At 39.7% G+C, this 6,697-nt stretch overlaps 1 long non-coding RNA gene across 1 annotated transcript; it reads left to right on the forward strand.

Moving 5' to 3' along the window:
* Positions 1 to 277: 277 nt before the first annotated feature.
* LOC137092936 (uncharacterized) lies at positions 278 to 6,333 on the forward strand. Its single transcript, XR_010908358.1, has 4 exons — positions 278 to 390; positions 520 to 607; positions 872 to 1,024; positions 6,188 to 6,333. It is a non-coding gene; the product is annotated as an uncharacterized lncRNA (long non-coding RNA).
* Positions 6,334 to 6,697: the final 364 nt, after the last annotated feature.

The following is a 6,697-nucleotide window of genomic DNA, read 5'->3' on the forward strand; positions in this document are numbered from 1 at the left end:
GAAGTGCCAGCTGTACATGATCCAGTACACCTCCAGATAAGTAAGTATCAAACGTTTGTTTTCCAAATTGCATTTGAGTTTGTCAAGCTCATACTCACATGTGGGACTTTGTGATAGCATGTGATGGCACCAGCTATGTTGTTATTTTTATCGTGGCATGCTCCCCGCCTGTGCAATTCATAAAAGCTCATTTATTACAATAAGATGTATTTTTAAATTGAGTATCTTCTGTAAAGATATCAGGCTTGTAATAGTGGCATATTTATTTGCAACGGCTAGAACATTTGAACAGAGGAGCCATATTACTTGCCAGACAGACGAAAAACTGCTGACCAAGTCTGTTGGTACTCAGTTATCAGTGAAGACTTTATGTTCACTACAGGAGTACAGGTATGTTTATGTATTACATGATACTGCTTATACAGAGGACCTATAGTTGTTACACAATCAGAACTAGTCGCAGTTTCCGACATTTCCTTAGCGTCAGAGTGTGATGTTTTGTTATTGCTGTCATGACAGGGTTCGAGTCCTTGAAGCTCTGCTCTCATCTGAAAAGGGGAGTAAGTGCAGCAGATCATTTGCATTTAAAGGGACACACACTAAAACGGTGCGTTTTTAATCACCCTGAAAAAGTGGCAACTTTAACATGCTATAAAAAATTAGATTAGCTTTGGGATATTTTGAGCTAAAACTTCACATACACACCCTGGGGAGATCAGAGAATTATTTTACATCTTGTAAAAGGGGGCATAATAAACAACACTCAACAAAACCACAGGCATATAACACAAATGCATGCAATGCATCTTGAGTGGAATTCATTTAATTGCACTTTACTTTTGACCATTTTATTCTTCCATTCAATCTCCAGGTCACAGACTGTGCAAGAGGGGCACATACATGCAATCGCCCCTTGACAAAGTGCTCTTCCGTACATGTGTCTTCATTACAATTGGCCAGAGGAATGGATCTCAGAGTGACGGGCAACGGGAAGTCTTAAGTGGCCAATTTCATCCTTTCCTGAGTAAAAGCTTTAAAGTCTTTATTTTTACTTTGCTTACTTCCTCTTCATATATTTTCATGCATTTTCAGTGAAATGGTAAACTAAAAGGGGAAGCCTTTAAATAAATGTTCAAATCCAGCTCTCACAAAAAGAAAAATTGTCATTAGTCACTCTCACATGGTTAAACCTGTATGATTTAATCTCCTGTGGATTACAAAAAGAGAATTTCTGAAGAATCATATATCGCCTGATGCTGATTAATGGTTCGGTCCATCTAATCCATCAGTGCATCTCTAACATATACACAGATCAGGCTTAACATTTTTAACATTATCATGACTGACAGAATAAGAATCATAAAGAGCGTCCTTGCCAAGTGTGCTTGCCCACACAAATAATTTTTCTTGGTGCTGAAGCTTCCAGTGCATATATAACAAGTTGTTTTTAAGAAAACTCTAAGAATAATAATGAAATAAAAGTATAAGTTTACAGTTATGTTTAGTCAGAATAAACATATTTACAGTATTTTGAATACCGTAAATCCTCTAATATTGGCCTGTATTCCATTAGCGGCTGGGTCTCCAACATAGGCCGGTCTCGCTGTCACCGAAGGTAAATAAAGGCCGGTCTCTAATAGCGGCCGGGGCTATTATTAGAACCAACATTTTTCTGGGAGGGCCTCAACATCAGGGGCTTACCCAGCGGACGGGTTTTTTACAGTCTATTTTTGTTTTTGTTTTTGCATAATGTTTGATTGACAGCTGTGTTAAGGCAATAGGCTGTCTCGTGTATGTGACGCAGCTCGCGCCTGTGACTTCATGAAGTGTGTTTACCTATTCACTTAGCCTGTAATTTGCAGTTGTGTGATAGAGAAACAGCAGCGATGCAAAATTCTATAAAAAAGGACTTTAAAAAAACATGTTGACGTAGGCAGGGCTGCCAACTCTCACGCATCTGGCGTGAGACTCACGCTTTCAGGCTCTGTCTCACGCTCTCACTCCGCCCAACTCAATCTCACGCCAAATTGCCAAACCTGCTTTTGATATTAAACAAAGCTATAAGCTTTAATTTTTTAAAAAGTGTTTTAATGAAATTCAAACAATAAATAGCGTTTTGGCGCTAATGTGGCATAATGTTAAAGCCAGAGGCGTTGAAAAGCAGAGTTGCATGCTCTCGTCTCCCTGCGGTGCGCGCTGGTCACGTGGCCCATGAGCGCTTAATACTTCTAGCGCTGTGCCAATGAATTTAAATGGCTTAAGCGGATACACAACAGTTTCACCATATAGATGTTTGCTGCAAGTTTTGGTAAACAGTACAGCATAGTGTTAGTGTGTATTGATTATTAAGTCAGCCATATTTACAGGATCGTTTTTTTATGGAGAGTGATAGAGATGCAACATTGTTAACATTAATGTTATTCTTGTATAGCCCTCAGGTATTCCTTACTAATTGGTCACACTCATACTCATTAAATTATATTTATTGAATATTTTGAGGAGATCTTTTGGTACTAAATACTATTTGTGCAACAATTATTGTCAATAAATGACCACTTAAAATATTTTTCTTTTAATATTTGTATATATTTCTTCTAATATTTATATTACAATATGTTTAGTAATTAATGTTAAAATAGAGAATTCCAATTCAAAGAGGACAAATACAGTCATTTTGTGGCAAAAAAAGAGAAAAGTTTATTTGTAATGCCATTAACCAGTAGGTGCCTTATGGCTCTTTAATAAATATACATGTATCTAATCTAGTTGCTCAAAAATATATTGCAGTCTTTGCATTCTAATAAATATTTAGATATGATGATCAAACACTAGATTTCTTTAAATGTGAAATTTCAAAACTTGAATAACTTGCATCCTAATATTTTTAATGAATAATGATACTTATATAATCAATCACAAGTGAATATTAAGGAATGGCACATGTAATTTGACCCAAGAAATGTTTAAACTAGTGCTAAAACAAACATATTTTTTCTTATTATGTATAGTATATATACTAGATATAAACTGATACTGAATCAAGATCAAAAGCATTAAGCACCCCCCCCAAAAAAAAAAAAAAAAAAAATTCTCACTCCAACCTGAACTTAAAAGTTGGCAACCCTGCGTAGGAGAGAACCCATCCATCTGGAGCGGTAAGGTGTCTGTTGCCTTTTGTAATGAATCAATCACCTAATTATCACCGTGTATGGTTAAGTGTTTACAATGCACTTCTGGTAGCCTATGTTTGCTACGTATTTGTTACCATATATCTACACTGGAATTTAGCCTGAATTACCGGTATTTGTTGTTAATGTTCTGGATACATACCATACTGTTATGGTAACTGTACATTTTCAATAAATGAACCTAGTATTTTATAGGTTGAAATAGGCGCAAAATCTAATTTGTATTCATTCTACTGGTAGTTTGATTTGCTCAAATAGAAATTGAGGCCTGCCTCTAATTCTGGCCTCCTTCCAATAAAGGCCTGGAACGCGATGCGCTTGAGTAAAAAGGCCCGGGCCTATATTAGAGGATTTATGGTAGTATGAATACATATTAATATCACCTGCGTTTAGAAGATATTGCACTAAACAGTGGGAGTATTGCACGTACAAGCGTATGCCTTGGGGTGTATTTAACTGTTTAAGTGTGAAATGGACTGTGGAAAGAAACTGTTCCTGTGCCTAGATGTTCTAGTGGCCGGTAATCTAAATCGCCATCTTGAAGGTAACAGTTCAAACAGGAGGTGTCTAGGGTGGATTCTGTGAAGATTTCGCCTGCCCGCTACATCACTCTGGAAGATTACAGGTCCTGGAGGGTTGGCAGGTGGGCACCAATAACCCTCTCCGCATTCTGGACTGTACTTTGTAGTCTCTGATTTGGTAGCTGAACCAAACCAGACAGTGATGGAAGTGCATAAAAAAACTCAGTGACGGCCGAGTAGAACTGAATCAGCATTAGGTTGAACTTCCTCACCTGGCAAAGGACTACCGTCTCTGCTAGGCCTTTTTCACAATGGAGTCAATGTAATTGTCCCACTTCAGGTCCTGAGAGATGGTAGTGCCAAGGAACCTGAATGACTCCACTGCTTCCACAGTGCTGTTTATGATGGTGAATAGGGGGAGTGGTGGGCTGTTCCCTCTGAAGTCCACTATCATCTCCACCGTTTTGAGCATGTTTAGCTCAAGGTTGTTATAACTGCATCAGACAGCCAGTGGTCGTCTGCAAATTTTAAGAGCTTGACAGAGGGGACGTTAGAAGCGCAGTCATCGGTGTACAGGGAGAAGAGTCACAGTCGAGAGAGAGCGACCAGTGCTGATAGTGACAGTCCTGGATGTGAGTTTCCCCAGTTTCAGTTGCTCCCTGCTGGTAAACCACTGACAGATTGAGTATGGCATGGTGGTATTGAAGCCTGAACTGAAGTCCACAAATAAGATCCTTGCATAAGTCCCACGTCTGTCAAGATGTTGCAGGATGTATTGCAGTCCCATGTTGAGTGCATTGTCCACAGACTTGTTTGTTCTCCGCTTGTAGGAAAATTGAGGATTAAGCAAGGGTCCAGTGATGTCCTTTTAGGTGGGCCAACACCAGTCTTTCAAACAACTTCATGACCACAGATGTGAGAGTGACAGGTCTATAGTAATTAAGTTCAGTGATTTGTTTTTTTGGCGGGGATAGTGGAGCATTTGGAGCAGCAGGAAACTTCTCACTACTCCAATGATCTGTTGAAGATCAGTTGGTCAGCGCAGGCTTTCAAACAAGCAGATGAAATGCCGTCTGGGCCTGAAGCTTTCCTAGTCTTCTGTTTTTTGAAGACTCATCTCATGTCCTCCACACAGACCTTAAGATGGCAGAAGGGGGAGGAGAGGGGTACAGGAGGTGATAATGAATGTGTGAAGTGCAGATCAGAGCGGGTGTGTGGTGTGAGACTGGGCTTTTCAAACCTGCAGTAGAATGCATTCAGATCCTCAGACAGTTTTTGATTCTCCACAGATCGGGGGATGGTAACTAGTAGTTGGTGATGTTCCTCAGGTCTGTCCTTACTGATGCAGGGTCTTTGTGAGTTCACCTAGATCAAGGGTAGCAGCTTCAAAAGCAGTCCAATCAGTGCAATCGAAGCAGGCTTGTAAGTCCCGCTCTGCTTCATTGCTCCATCTTTTTACAGTCCTTTTCTACAGGTTTAGCTGATTTCCATATAAGGCAAAAGATGAACCACACATTGATCAGGGAGCCCCAAAACTGCCCGTAGGACGGAGTAATATGTGTCCTTTATTGTGGTGGAACAGTTGTCCAGTATATTGTCTCTGGTGGGACATGTAACGTGCTGTCTGTATTTGGCAGTTCATGGGACAGATTTGCTTTGTTAAAATTCCCAAGAATGATAAAAAGAGAGTTTGGGTAGCTATTTCAGCTATTTGTTCAGCCTGCTGTTGCAGTGCCTTGCTCACACATGCGTCTGGATTCATTCACGAGAACGAAGGAGGAAAACTCCTGTGGCGAGTCAATATCTATATCTATCAAAAGTGGCCCAAGGAAGGAACAGTGGTGAACTAGCGACAGGGTCATGGGTGGCCAAGGCACACGGAGGGTGAAGGCTGACCCGTGTGGTCCGATCAAGTTGATGAGCTACTGTAGCTCAAATTGCTCGAATGCTGGTTCTGATGGAAAGCTGTCACAATACACAGTGCATCGTAATTTGTTGTGTATAAGGCTGCATAGTCAGTCAGGGTGCCAATGCTGACCCCTGTTCACTGCCAAAAGCTTCAACAGTGGGAATGTAAGCATCAGAAATGGACCACGGGGCATTGAGTGGTAGCATTGTTTGAGAATAAATCTAACATTAAAAATGTAATTATTTATTCTCTTTAAATCATCCCCTCTGCAGGAGCTCTAAAATCTCAATACATTCATACTCAAAAATGGTGCATTAATTCTCAGGGTTTGATGTCACTGGTTATGGCATGTTGTGTTACTGACTGCATCACAGGTAAATTATGACATTTTTGTATGGACATTTCCTTTAACACTGAATTTCAAATATAAGACAATATTGATGTTAATTTGTAGTGTAATGTTATAATCATTTGATAGGTGTCCCACTGTATTCCACAGATTTCACCAAGGAACTGCGCTCTGATTGGCTTCCCCTCTTGACTCTGTACCTCATGTCTCTTCTCTGTAGGGAATGACAGATGTCTGTTCTCCAGCTGTTGCAGAGGTTTATGATAAACTCTCCTCCACAGCCGTTGCTGTCCATTTATTCCTGCTGCTGTGTGCTCTCAGTGTCAAAGCAGAGCACAGATTCACCACAAATTCACAAAACCCCAGTGTTTCCTGTCAAAACACAATAAATCTAATTTATTATCAATCCCTCTTGCTGTTTTTTTTTTTCCATGCATGTTTGTGTTTTAAAGGTAGGATAGGCAATTTTCTGTGTGGCTAGCAAATATTCAGTTAAAAAAACATTACAAAGTAAAAATATTATTGTAACGTTAATCCATTTAAGGCAAGTTGTGGTTAAACCCATGTGTAGTTTTATTTAGACAAGGTGATATAAACAGAATTCAACAATGGCTTGACTAAAACATACTTGAACATGAACCTTAAGCAAACTTGACAAACTCACCAACAGAGGTTACGGTAACATTACTCAACAACCTGACAAGGCAAACACAAGGACAATATATACAGA

The sequence above is a fragment of the Pseudorasbora parva genome, chromosome 2 (genome assembly GCF_024679245.1).
Source record: "Pseudorasbora parva isolate DD20220531a chromosome 2, ASM2467924v1, whole genome shotgun sequence".
NCBI lineage: Eukaryota > Metazoa > Chordata > Actinopteri > Cypriniformes > Gobionidae > Pseudorasbora > Pseudorasbora parva.